This window comes from Eptesicus fuscus, chromosome 15, assembly GCF_027574615.1.
Source record: "Eptesicus fuscus isolate TK198812 chromosome 15, DD_ASM_mEF_20220401, whole genome shotgun sequence".
NCBI classification, from domain to species: Eukaryota; Metazoa; Chordata; class Mammalia; order Chiroptera; family Vespertilionidae; genus Eptesicus; species Eptesicus fuscus.
The window spans coordinates 73,423,694-73,438,102 of NC_072487.1; the positions used below are offsets into that span (position 1 = coordinate 73,423,694).

A 14,409-nucleotide genomic window follows, 5' to 3' on the forward strand; every position below is an offset into this window, starting at 1 on the left:
GTCCCGCCCTGTGAGGGTGTGCCTCCTGGAGAGATTTCAGGAACTCAGCCCCCAGACACCCTCAGCTTCTATCTTTCCAAGGCCTAACAGCTGAAACAAGAACTAGGTCAGTTCATAGTGGACATTGGGTATAGCAGTGTTACTTTACTTGCACCTGTGTGTGTGTGTGTGTGTGTGTGTGTGTGTGTATATATATATATATATATATATATATATATATATATATATTTGATTTCAGAGAGGAAGGGAGAGGGAGAGAAAGAAACATCAATGATGAGAGAGAATCATTGACTGGCTGCCTCCTGCACGCCCCCCACTGGGAATCGAGCCCACAATCTGGGCATGTGCCCGTGACTGAAATCGAACCTGGGACCATGCAGCCCACAGGCTGATGCTCTATCCACTGGGCAAAACCAGCCAGGGCTGTAGGTTTTCATATATTTGGCATTAAGGCATGAATCCTTCTTCAACTACCCTCAATGAAATTGTAGCATTAAATAGTTGGCCCTAGAGTCTTGCCTACTTGAATTTAGTTCCTCAAATCAGATACTTTGACCCCATTATAGAGAAATGCTCTTTCCTGGCCAGAATTCTTGGTTCTTTTGGTTTCTTGCAAGTCATTCAAGGAGGGATAACCATTGCTGAAATACTTAGCATTTAAGTAGAAACCAGGTCTTCCATTGAGTTGATCATACCTTTATAAACCAAGGTTTCTGGAGTGCTTGGTACACAAAAAGGCACTTAGGCCCACAGAATATAGGTAACTAGTAATTTCAGTTGGGTCATATAGTTGACAGATGATGTTAAAGAGAAAAAAGCTCCTGAGACCTTCCACATGAAATAGTCATTTTATTAAAGGTACAAAAGCATGTTTCCAAAGGCTTTCAAACCACCAGGTCCCCATCCACATTGGTCATGTTCGCAGTTACTCTCTAGCATGGAGGCTCTGGTGTCAAATGAAAGCTGACCTACACATGAAGGCCTTCCCACACGCTACATTGATGGGTGTCACACCAGTATGAATTCTCTGATGCTAAGGCATGAACTCTGGTTAAATGCTTTGCTACACATTGCATTCGTAGGGCTTGTCTCCAGTATGCATGCCATGATGTCTAATGAGGGCTGAGCTCTCACAGAGGAATTTCCCACAGTCGTTACATATCTATGGCTTCTCCCGAGTGTGGGTCTTTTGGTGGGTTATAAGATTTGTACTTTGGCTGAAGGCCTTCCTTCATTTGTATTTCGTTTGTATTTCACGTTTATGGAGTCTCACTTTAGGAACTCTCTGTTGTGGAGAAAGGACTGGTCGCAGATGGAAGCTGTTTCCCTGTCCACGGTTCCTATGATCTGATTCCCCGGGGGGTATCTCTACCCTTGTGTTTTGGAATGATTCTACACATACAGTCTTCCAGTCTGAAAAAAATTTAGAAAGGCAATTTAAAATAAGTTCCTTTGGTAGAGGAAGAGAAAATACTGAAATACAAAAGGCTGGAGGAGTTTGGCTGAACTCGAATGCAGACAGGTTTGATGCTTCACTTCTTTTCACCCAGAACCTTAGTGTTTCTGTTCTAAACCATGAATAATGACCAAGATGCTTCTCAGGAATCTTAGCTCGCATTAGCCCCCCCCCCCCCCGCTTTTCTTTTAAATTAACATCTCATTTTATTATAAACCTGTCCTTGAGTTCCAGAATCGAAGGCTATTTAATATAAAAATCAATGCACTCTGATGGTAAGGCATGAACTCTAGTTAAATGCTTTGCTACACATTGCATTTGTAGGGCTTCCCTCCAGTGTGGATTACATGATGTCTAATGAGGGCTGAGCTCTCACGGAGCAATTTCCCACAGTCGTTACTGTGTGGCTTCTCCCGAATGTGGGTTATAAGATTTGTATTTTTCCTCCTCCTCTTCTTTTATAATCCATAAGAAATTTACTTTTTCTACATTCTCTTTTAGAAGCTGCCTGTTCTTCTTGGCCAACGTCTGACTCTGCCTTCTGACGTTATGATTTTCCTCTTCGAAGTTCTCCTTCTCACGGGAGAGCACCTCACACTGGCTGCCCAGCTTCTTCAGCGAGATTTCCATGCTCTGCTGGTCCTCCCTGGCCCCTTCGTACTGCGCCTGCAAAGCCTCGCTTCCCGCTGCAGGAGCTCCAGGGAGGTTTGCATCTCTTTGCTCTGGGTGAAGAGTTCCTTTTGCTGCCCCTTCATCAGCTGATTCCAGAAGCTGACTCTGTCTCCTCCTTTGGCAGCCTCTCCTTCTCTTGGGCGGCCAGGGCATTCTCCTCCTGTGCGTGCTTCAGAGCCTCCCTCTCAGTGTTCAGCTCCCGCAGCTCCTTCCTCAGCTGCCTCAGTGCTGCCTCATGTTGGAGCTGGTCCTGCTCCCTACGCCTGAATGCTTTGCTCTCCATTTCCAGGGAGCGACGCAGCAGGGTCTGTAGCGGCTGTGCTCATCCCGACCCTGCTTAGCTTCCGAGATCAGACGAGATGTGCTCAGGGTCTGTAGCCGCTCAACCAGCGGCTGTGTGTAGCGGCTGGTACTGCACTTTATGGATGGTCTCCCAGTGTTGACTGTTGTCCTCTTCCTTCTGGATTGCATCTCCAAGTTTTCTATCTGCATCCAGAGCTGCTGGTTCTCCTCCTGCAGCTCCGTGCACTTGCTCCATTCCTGCAGGGCCACGGCGGCACCCCACCACTCCTGGCCTGTGCCCTGGAGGGTCTGCTTTTCTTTTTCCAACTCTAGGATACGGTTGGCGGCTTCTGACAGCTGCTCCATGTCCCAGCTCAGGTGGGGGTGCTGGTTCATTTTCTGGACCTGTTCAGCCTCGAGTGCCATGCTGTCCCCCAGCAGCTCCTCAAGGAACTGCAGGGGGATGTGTCCACGATCCATCAGGTAAAGATGCTTCCCTGAAAGGACTCCCCTTTCTTTAACTGCCAAGGGGTGAGTCGACCCTAATCCTCTACCTCAGATGTGATTTTTCTTTCTCTCTGCTCATGATCTGTTTTTGCCAAATACTACTAGGTAGGTAGTAGTCTCAAGCTGTCCTGGTCTCACAGTTCTCAGTGTGGTTTTGGGCACTCTGCTTACCTGGTTTAAAAGCTGATAACATAAGTATAGGGCACCCAACCACCCCCAAATGTACACACAGATGAGACTCTGGTGGAAGAGAATGACTCCCAGTGGGACAGAATGTAGAGTTCCAGGAAATGCGCACACACTTTAACAGCTGGTAACTCGGTGAATTTTCACCCCTTTTCAAGTGTAACTGATTCGAAGGATGTGTTTTCTTTTTGGATTTTTTGTCGTTTTTCATAAATGATGGAGGGCATCTGATGGAGGCACTGGTAACGGGAAAGGAATGTCCAGTGTCTGGAAAAGGGAGAGACTATTTAGAAGCGGGTGAGATGTTCAAGGAAGACCAGGACTGAAAGCGTTTCAACAATGCCGGGCCGGCCGCCGAGAGTTGTGTTTGTTCTTCCTTTTGTTCTTTTTGCACCAAGCGGCTAAATGGTTATCCCCAGATAGATAGCCTTTTGGAGGTGGCCCGGTGGGGGCCTCTCTCTCTCACACCCAGAACGAGCATGATTGGGGTGGCCTCCAGTGGCTCGGGAGAGCTGTCTGGGGTCAGCTTCGCTGGTGCTCTAGAACCGCTGTGTTCTTTTTGTGTTGTGTGTGTGTGTGTGTGTGTGTGTGTGTGTGTGTGTGTGTCTGTGTGTGTGTGTGTTAACCCTATAGCACCTGGTATTCCCAGGCGGTCTCCCATCCAAGTAGGAACCAGGCCCGACCCTGCTTAGCTTCCGAGATCAGACGAGATCAGGCGCGTTCAGGGTGGTATGGCCGTAGACTAGAACCATTGTTTTTACATTTGATGAAGGCTGTGCCTCGAATCCACCACTTTTCCTTCCTAGGAACAGGAACCTGGGACTCGCAGGAATCCATGACTGTTTCCTCCTCCTCTTCTTTTATTATCCATAAGAAACTTACTTTTCTACATTCTCTTTTAGAAGCTGCCTGTTCTTCTTGGCCAACGTCTGACTCTGCCTTCTGACGTTATGATTTTCCTCTTCGAAGTTCTCCTTCTCACGGGAGAGCACCTCACACTGGCTGCCCAGCTTCTTCAGCGAGATTTCCATGCTCTGCTGGTCCTCCCTGGCCCCTTCGTACTGCGCCTGCAAAGCCTCGCTTCCCGCTGCAGGAGCCTCAGGGAGGTTTGCATCTCTTTGCTCTGGGTGAAGAGCTCCTTTTGCTGCCCCTTCATCAGCTGATTCCAGAAGCTGACTCTGTCTCCCTCCCGTGGCAGCCTCTCCTTCTCTTGGGCGGCCAGGGCATTCTCCTCCTGTGCCTGCTTCAGAGCCTCCCTCTCAGTGTTCAGCTCCCGCAGCTCCTTCCTCAGCTCCCGCAGTGCTGCCTCATGTTGGAGCTGGTCCTGCTCCCTACGCCTGAATGCTTTGCTCTCCATTTCCAGGGAGCGACGCAGCAGGGTCTGTAGCGGCTGTGCTCATCCATGAGGGGCTGGTACTGCACTTTGTGGATGGTCTCCCAGTGCTGACTGTTGTCCTTTTCCTTCTGGATTGCATCTCCAAGTTTTCTATCTGCATCCAGAGCTGCTGGTTCTCCTCCTGAACTTGACGCTGCGTTCCTGCAGGGCCACGGCGGCACCCCACCACTCCTGGCCTGTGCCCTGGAGGGTCTGCTTTTCTTTTTCCAACTCTAGGATACAGCTGGCGGCTTCTGACAGCTGCTCCATGTCCCAGCTCAGGTGGGTGTGCTGGTTCATTCTCTGCACCTGTTCAGCCTCGAGTGCCATGCTGTCCCCCAGCAGCTCCTCAAGGAACTGCAGGGGGATGTGTCCTCCATCCATCAGGTAAAGATGCTTCCCTGAAAGGACTCCCCTTTCTTTAACTGCCAAGGGGTGAGTTGACCCTAATCCTCTACCTCAGATGTGATTTTTCTTTCTCTCTGCTCATGATCTGTTTTTGCCAAATACTACTAGGTAGGTAGTAGTCTCAAGCTGTCCTAGTCTCACAGTTCTCAGTGTGGTTTTGGGCACTCTGCTTACCTGGTTTAAAAAGCTGATAACAGCCCAACCGGTTTGGCTCAGTGGATAGTATTGACCTGAGGACCACAGGGTCCCGATTCTGGTCCAAGGGCACATATCTCGGTTGCAGGCTGCTCCCCGCCCAGGCCCGGATCAAGGCTTGTGCAGGAGGCAACCAATTGATGTGCTTCTCTCACATTGATGTTTTTGTCTTCCCCTCTCTCTTCCTAAAAAAAAAAAAAAAAAAAATCAATGGAAAAATATCCTTGGGTGAGGATTAACAAAAAACAAAACAAAACAAAAACTGATAATAATGCAGCAACATGAATTTTTTCACTTATTAAAATTAAGATTTTAAAAAATGTAATCCTAGCATCGGAAGAATTTAGCACTAGGATATCTCATACACGGTGGGGCTGCATAAATGGGAACCTTTCTGGAACACAATATGGTTGCATGTGCCAAGAGTCTTGAAAATCTTGATATCAGAAATGTATTTGAGTTTATCCTAAAGAACCATTGAGAATACACAGAGCTGTCAAATGAAAAGCAAACATGTAAATGTTGAGTAATGAGGGGATGACCATAGCACAGCCAACCAAGGGACACTTAGCAATTGCAAGTCATGTTTGAAATCTGCACTATGATTCCTTTTGTAAAAAGGCGCTGGGAAGATATGTGAGTATAAGCTGTATTGTCTTTGGTTGTGGGATTGGACACTTTTTGTTTCCTAGTGCTTATCTGTATTTTCTAATGTTCTCCAATAACAGTATTTTATGATACAAGTTAGAAAAACCTTGCTTTAAAGAACATGCAGTGATAGAAACATACTGTTGAGTGAAAAAAGACTATGTAAGGTTACATGTTACTGAATTTTGTGATATAAACACTGAATGTTTACTTTTGTGTGGTGGGATGATCAGGGATCCTGAAAGTTTGTACTCCTTAATTCCCTTTTTCTGCCCAACACTGACCTTCCTCCCCTCTAAACATGAGCTTGTGCTCTGTTTCATTTTGTTTGTTCATTTCTTTTTTTAGATTCCATATATATGTGAAATTAACTGATATCTGTCTTCCTCTGTCTAACATTTTTCACTTAATGTAATACTTTTTAGAAGTACTTTTTAGCAACATTAATATCGTTGCTAATAGCTAGGTTTTGTTTTTCAGGGCTGAGTAATATTCCATTACATAATATGTATTATATCTTTATTCATCATGGATAATTTTGTTGGATATAGTCTTGGCTGGTAGTTTCTTTCAATGTTTTGAATACATCATTCCACTCACCTGGCCTGTAGGGTTACTGAGAAATCCTATCTAATGAAGAGGGAATATGCTAATTGCCCCTCACTCCATCACAAAGATGGCTGCCCCAAGCTGAGGCCAGGTTCCCACAAGGAGCCTTAAGGAGCAATCAGCAGGGACCTGAGGCTATGCCCTCCCCTGCCGCTGTGGGGCTTGAAGGGACCTCAGGCCGCATCCCTCACCCAGCAGGGCTTGACAGGGGACCTCAGGCCACGACCCCGCCCTGGCATCAGGCTGAGGGGACCTCAGGCCGTGCCCCCCACCCCGGCGCCAGGCCACGGGACCCGAGGTCATGCCTCCCCACCCAGCAGGGCTTGACGGGGGAACCTCAATCAGTCCACATAATACACCATATTAATACAAAGAAAACCCCGCATGATCCTCTCTAAACCAAAAAGATCATTTTACAAAATATGACACCATTTTATGATAAACTAGGAACAGAAGAGAACTTAATTGCATTTGAGATGCTTTTCCCACAAGATGTCTGCCTTGCCACTTCCATTCAGTATTTTACTGGAAGTTCTAGTCAGGCCACTTAGGCAAGGGAAAAGAAAGAGGTATCCAGATTGGAAAGGAATGAAAACTTCATGATTTTTGTATGCATCAAGTCTTCAGGAATCCACAAGCTATCAAATATAAGTTCGAGGTTGCAGGATACAAGAAGAATGTAAAGGGACAACCTCTTTAAAATGGGCAAAAGATTGGAATAGCTATCTCTCCAAGTGTATTTCTAGATGTTAGTAATGAACAATCAAACAATGAAATTTAAAGCAATTCCATTTACAAGAGTATTGAAAGAATGAAATGCCTGGTAATAAAAACAGGAAGTGTAGGCATGTACACTTAAAACTACCATTGTTAAGTTGTTGCAATCCCTATCAAAATCCTAGCTGGCTTTCTTACAGAAAACCAATCTAAAATTTTATGGAAATGCAAGAGACCCAGAACAGTCAATCTGGAAAATGAACTAAGTTGAAGGACTCCTTTGCAATATCAAAACTTTATACAAAAACCATAAAAATATTGCTGTACTGGTACAAGGGCAGACATAAAGATAATAGAAAAGAACTGAGTCCAGAAATGAGCACATTTTATGAACAACTGATTTTCAAGAGTACTAGGAAATTAAATGGGGAAAATATTTTCTTCAAAAAATGGTGCTGGGGCAACTGGACATCCACAAAAAATGTAGAGGCTCTGACTGAGTAGCTCAGTTGGTTAGAGCAGCCGGCACCAACCATTTAGACCCTGAGGACCACTGTTTGGGGACTGCTGGGTTAGAGCATCATCTCTGTATGCCAGGTTTGCAAGTTTGATTCCCGGTCAGGGAATCAACCAATGAATGCATAAATAAGTGGAACAACAAATGGATGTTCCTCCCTCTCTGAAAATCAATAAAAGAATGAAGTTAGACCCCTATCTTGTACTGCTAATGAACTCAAAATGGACCAAAGAACTAATGTAAAAGCTAAAACTCCCAGAAGAAAATATAGTTTCTTAGATATGGCACCAAAAGCACAAACAACAACAACAACAAAAAATGGATTCCATCAAAATTAAAAACTGTGCTTCAAAGGACACTACAAAAAAATGTCAAAAGAGCCCTAGCTGGTTTGGCCTGTGGACTGAAGGGTCCCAGGTTCAATTCCAGTCAAGGGCCCAGGCCTGGGTTGTGGGCTTGATCCCCAGTGTGTGTAGTGTGCAGGAGGCAGCTGATCAATGATTCTCATCATTGATGTTTCTATCTCCTCCTTCCTCTCTGAAATCAATAAAAATATATATTAAAAAAAGTCAAAAGATAATCACAGAATGGGGAAAAATAGGTGCAAAATCATAAATTTAAGCGTCCAATATCCAGAATATATAAAGAATATATAAACAACAAAAAGATAACCCCTCCCCCCCAAAAAAAGAAGATAACCCAATATCAAAATGAGCAGAGGATTTGTATATTTCTCCAAGGGAGAGATATACTAATAGCCAAAAAGTACATGAAAAGAGGCTTAAGCCCTAACCAGTTTGGCTCAGTTGATAGAGCGTCGGTCAAGGGCATGAACCTTTGTTGCGGGCACATCCCCAGTAGGAGGTATGCAGGAGGCAGCTGATGTTTCTGTCTCATTGATGTTTCTAACTCTCTATCCCTCTCCCTTCCTCTCTGTAAAAAACCAATAAAATATATTAACCCTTTGCACTCGCTTGCTTTTTTCTCGATTCCTTTATTCTACTCGGGATTTAATTTTTTAAATACCCCAGATTTTACAAAGCATGGCAGTAGAATAAAAAACTGGAGTTTCTTTTCATACAAACTTATTTATTTTTTTTTTTATATTTCAAATTATTGATACATTCAAAGAGTGATTTTAATCTCGACATCCGAGTGCAAAAGGTTAAAACAAAAAGATGCTCAACATGGCTGATCATTGGAGAAATGCATATGAAACCGTAATGTACCACTTCACACACTAGATGGCTGAAATTTACAGGTGGAAAATAAGTTTTGATGTAGAAAAATTGGAACACTCATACATTGCTACTGGAAATGTAAAATGGTGCAGCCACAGTGGAAAAGTTTGGCAGCTCCTTAGAAAGTTATACCACACAGCAATCCCTTTCCAGGCATACACCTGAGAGTAATGAAAACGTGTCCACACAAAAACGTTTGCACACATGTTCACAGTATTATTTACATACATAAAAGCCTAGGTAACCGTCCGACCAGTACCTATGACACACAATAACCACCAGAGGGCAGATGCTCAACACAGGAGCTGCCAAGCTGTGGTGACTTGGGGAGCAGGCCAGGAACAGGGGAGCTGAAGTAACCTGGCCTTAACTTAATGCTGGCTCCGGGTCATCAGGCGATGCAGGCGTATGGCTTCAGGTTTTCCTAAAAAACCGTTGGGAGGAGGGGGCGTGTGGAGCTCTCACCACGAGTCCTGCTGAGTGGGGCTCCGTGCGGGACCTGCCTCGCAGGGGGCTTCCTGCATCCGTGGGCTGCCAGCAGGTGTCCCTTCTCTGCAGTCAGGCGGACCCATGTTCTCCCACGTGGGACTGCTGAGACTTCGGACCACCTGCGAGGTGTACCGGTTAAGAATGGCAGATTTTGCCCTAGCCAGATTGGCTCAGTGGGTACAGCGTCGGCCTGCAGACTCAAGGGTCTCAGGTTCGATTCCAGTCAAGGGCATGTACCTTAGTTGCAGGCACATCCCCAGTAGGGGGTGTGCAGGAGGCACCTGAATCGATGTTTCTAACTCTCTATCCTTCTCCCTTCCTCTCTGTAAAAAATCAATAAATATATAAAACTAATAATAATAATGGCTGATTTTGTAATCAAAGAAAACACGATAATTTCAAGAGAAACATCAAAAGTGCTTTATTCAAAGTAATGTCCATGGCTAGCTACACATTTCCCCCCTCTTTCAGGTAAATTTGTGGATACCCTCACAATAGAACTTTTCTTGTTTTGAGACAAACCATTCAGAGACCAAATTTTCTACTTCTTTGTATGTTTTGAAGTGCTGATCAGGAAGTGCGTGTGCCATCCATCAGAACAAGTGGTAATCTGAAGGAGCAAGGTCTGGTGAATACGGCGGGTGGTTTAATACTTCCCAGGAAAGATCTTTTAACGTGTCTTTAACTGGTTTTGAAGTGTGTGATGGTGCGTTATCTTGAAGCAAAATTACTTTGCCATGTCTTCTGGCACATTCTGGTCATTTCACAATTAAAGCGTGGTTCATATTATTTGTTGTCAGTAGGGATCAGTATTAACAGTTTCACCTGGTTTTAGAAGCTCATAATACACCACACCTTCCTGATCCCACCAAATGCAGAGCATTGTCTTCTTTCCGAAGCGATTTGGCCTTGCAGTCGATGTTGATGGTTGACCTGGATCAACCCATGATTTTGTGCATTTGGGATTCTCAAAATAAATCCACTTTTCATCGCCAGTCACAATTCGATGCAAAAAAGACTTTCTTTCGTGCCGTTGAAACAACATTTTACTGATGATTTTCGGTTTTCCATTTGTCTTTCGTTCAGTTGATGTGGCACCCCTTTTCCTTCCTTTAAGATCTTTCCCATTGCTTGTAAACAATCTGAAATTGTTTGCTGAGCAACTTTTAATCTTTCTGCAAGTTGTTTTTGAGTTTGACATGCATCTTCATCCAATAATGCTTGTAATTGTTGGTCTTCAAACTTTTTCAGTTGACCTGGGCATTCTTTGTCTTTCACATCGATATCATCACTTTTAAAGCATTTAAAGCAGCATTCAGAAGTATCTTGAGTGGAGCATGTTCACCATAAGCTTCCCGAAGTATTCAGCAGCACTTTTCTTCAAAATATTGAATTAAAACTTCCCGCAAATGCTATTTTTTTTGGCATGAAATTCAACATTTTTAAGCGTAAAAATATCTATGATGTTAACACCTTCAGCAAATTTGACATGTGAAGTTGTGAAGCTGCTGTCAATGAAGATGAGACAGAGGCCGGAAACCAGGACTCCAGGCTTTAGTAGAGGAGAAGGACCCTGCCGGGCTGCCTCCCAAAGGAAGAGAGCACACATGCAGGGGTGAAGACCCCTTTTGAGGGGAGGAATGGGAAGGGATGGGGCTTAGGGCACTCGGCACACGCTGATTGGTGGTTTCATATAAGGCACATGATTAGGCACTTAGGTACTTAGGAATCGGGGGCTTAGGGTATTTGGCAGGTGCTGATTGGTGGTTCAATGTACAGTCCATATAAGGTGCCTGGTTAGGTGCTCAGGAATGTCCAGGCCGCAGGTGCAGTTTACATCATACTCCATCCATCAGTTGGGGGAAGGGAGGATCTATCAGTCAATACAACACAATAGCATACATATCAAATCGAATATATATCAACATATGTGTAACTCCATCTATTGAAAAAAATCTGCATTATTAACTGGTACCCCTAGTACTTCACCTCTCCTCGCCTCAATTTTCTCCTCTGTAAAATGGGCGCAATAATAGCATCCACTTCAGAGGACCATACAGATCCAGTGGGGTAGTGTTTTCAAAGCTCAGAGCCTGGCTCCTGGTAAAGTCTCCCAAAGTGGCAGCTGTGGTTACTGCAGTGCTGCCCCTGGGAATCTGGCCTCGGGACAATATTCGCACCACGCATTTGGGGCGCTATTCCTGTCGTCTGCTTTTCATGTATCTAATCACAGTCATCTAAGTATTGTCTCTAACGATAATGAGTCGCTATTGTTTCCTTGCAGACAGTTGCATCTATAAAAAAGTGTGTCCGTTTAATGGGGGCTCTTTTTTGGTTCAACCGTCTGCGTCCGATTTCCAGTTCTGTTGGAACCAGGCTCCTTACGCGGTTGGTAAGCAAGTCTCTACCTGCATCTTCCCCTTCATGCATCCCCGGACCTGTCCAGGCCTGCGTCACAGACTCGCAGCTTCCGGCTAAATTGCCATCAGTTCTGTGAGGATGGTTCTCAGGTGTTTCTGTTGTTCCCCTTTTAGGACTATTGTCTCCACGTTCCTCCCAGTTCTGAGCACATGATCCTTTGAGGTCAGGTAAATCTCAGCTTTTAGCATCCTTTCGTTTCTGGGCCCCACTCACCTTTTTCTAACCTGCAAGGGCGAGATCCAGACCTGACACCCTGGCTGACGTGAGGGAGGGGAAGCCCCTGCTTCTGGCTCCGTTCCCATAGTTTCGAAGCTTGAAAGTCTAGAACCACAGAAACTCGGGGACTTTGTCCGTCACTGGGATGTCACACACGCATGGCGGTGCCTTGTGTACGTGGTTCAAGATCCACAGCTGGGCACCTGCCCGGTAACAGTCAGATCTGAGCCAAGTTAGTCCTGTTCCTCCGAACAGAAGCATTTATTGAGAGGCGGGCACTGTAGGGACTGCAGGACAGCAGGGGAGCCGGGCCAGACACCAGAGGACCTGGCTGGCCAATGACAGATCAGTGTGGTAAAAAGGCAGGGACGCTGGCCAATGACAGGTCGGTGTGGTAAAAAGGCAGGAGCGCTGGCCAATGACAGGTCGGTGTGTTAAGGAGGCAGGGACAGGGACGCTGGCCAATGACAGGTCGGTGTGGTAAAAAGGCAGGGACACTGGCCAATGACAGGTCGGTGTAGTAAAAAGGCAGGGAGGGCTGAGCTGGCTCTCAGGTTCTGAGCCACACACTGGAGGTCACCTGAGAGGTGGAGGTGAGAGGCCATGTGTGGTAGAACGTGTCTGGGTGAGCCAGGAAAGTGCAGGGGTCCCAAGCAGAGTGCAAAGGGAGGGGCCAAGGTGGAGGGGAAAGGGCAGGAGGGGCCAGTACAAAGGCAAGACTGGGATCCCTGGGCACCAGGGCAGTAGTGGTGTGTGGGAGCCATAAAGTATAAGAAAAACGATGTCAAGAAGAGGGGCGATCTCAAACCCACCGGACCCAGGGACGAGGTGAGGAACAGTGAGGGGTAAGGCCTGGCCCCCGCCCAGGCACACAGGACAGAAGAGGATGGAGCTGACTGATGACAGGGGCTGGAGAGGAGGAAGGCCAGGGAGGGCTGGGCCAGCTGTGGTGTGGACAGTAGGGGGGTCTCCCAGGGCCTGGGCAGAGCCTCTGGAAGATGGGGTTCCAGGACTGCAGGAGGGAAGACGGTAAGGAGACGGAGACAGCGCGCCCCTATCAGAGGCACAGCGTGGCCACCGAGGGAGGCTCTCTCAGAATGGGGGCACAGGCCCCATGCAGTAGGAGAGGCAGCGGGGCACTGGGAGAGGCGGGAGCTTCCGAGAAGTGAGGAGGAATGGGAGACAGCCACGGGGGGGGGGGGGGGGGGGAAGGGGGGGGGGGCTGGAGCTGACGCCCCGCTGCCTTGCAGTGTGTGCTTTCCCGTACCTCCTGGCCTTCACCCCCGACTCCATGGAGATCCGCCTGGTGGTGAATGGGAACCTGGTCCACACAGCGGTTGTGCCTCAGCTGCAGCTCGTGGCCTCCAGGGTGAGCAGATCCCCGTTTGTTTCCATACGCGGGGCTGGGGGGTCAGGCGCCAGGAGGGGGCAGGCGGGCAGGGACTCTCCCAGCCGTCAGGTGGGAATGGCACAGCCGCAGTGTCAGGACGCCAGGGGGATGCGGAGGCTGGAAACGCGTTCCCCCTCCCTCCTCCCGCCATGGGGTCTTCCTGTGCAGCCCGTGGGCTTCAGAGCCTCCTCTTAGTCCCCCGAGCAGTTGTTTGGTGCAGGTGAGGGGGCTGAGCGGGCCTCTCCCGCAGCACCAGGCACAGTGCTGGCCTGGGATGCGCTGACGGAGGAGCTGAGTGAGGACCGAGGCCCCAGCATCCGTGTCTTGTCTCTTCCCTCCCAGTCGGATATCTACTTCACAGCAGCCACGGCCAAGAGCGAGGTCCTGTCTGGAGGCAGCTCCAAGGGGGCCAGTGCCCAAAACTCGCCTCAGACACCCCCGGGCGGAGAGGCTCCCGTGTTCCCTGGGGGAAGGTGAGTCCCGTTTTTACTGTCTTGTTCAGAGGCATCTCGGTCCGTTCATCATCAAATCAGCACGTGACTACCTCCCAAGGAAGTCACTCTTTAAAGCCCTAAGAACTTGTATTCTGAATGCACTGGTTGCATTCTTAAGAAACTTGGGGCAACAGCCCAAGTGCCCATCATTGGACGAGTGGGTAAAAAGCCGGGGTGCGTGTACACCAGGGAATACTATGCAGCAGTAAAAAAGAAGGCTCTCTTACCCCTGAGACAGCATGGAGGGCCCTGGAGAGTATCATGCTGAGTGAAATCAGTCAGGCAGAGAAAGACAAGAATCACATGACCTCACTCATATGTGGAAGCTAATGAACAATAAAAACTGATGAACGCAGTGGATCCAGGGACATTGATTCTGGAACACAAGGACAGGTTTGTAATAAAATGAGATATTGTTAAATTTATTTTTTTAAAAAGAAAGGGGAGGCTAATGTGAGCTAATGTCCCTGAGAAGCCATCTTGGTCATTATTCATGGTTTAGAACAGAAACATAAACCACTAAGGTTCTGGGTGAAAAGAAGTGAAGCATCAAACCTGTCTGCATTCGAGTTCAGCCAAACTCCTC

General features: G+C 47.1%; 1 non-coding gene across 1 annotated transcript; it reads right to left on the reverse strand.

Moving 5' to 3' along the window:
- Window positions 1–3,727: 3,727 nt before the first annotated feature.
- On the reverse strand, window positions 3,728–3,846 carry LOC129151804 (5S ribosomal RNA). Its single transcript, XR_008558437.1, has one exon. It is a non-coding gene; the product is annotated as a 5S ribosomal RNA (ribosomal RNA).
- Between the last annotated feature and the right edge of the window lie 10,563 nt (window positions 3,847–14,409).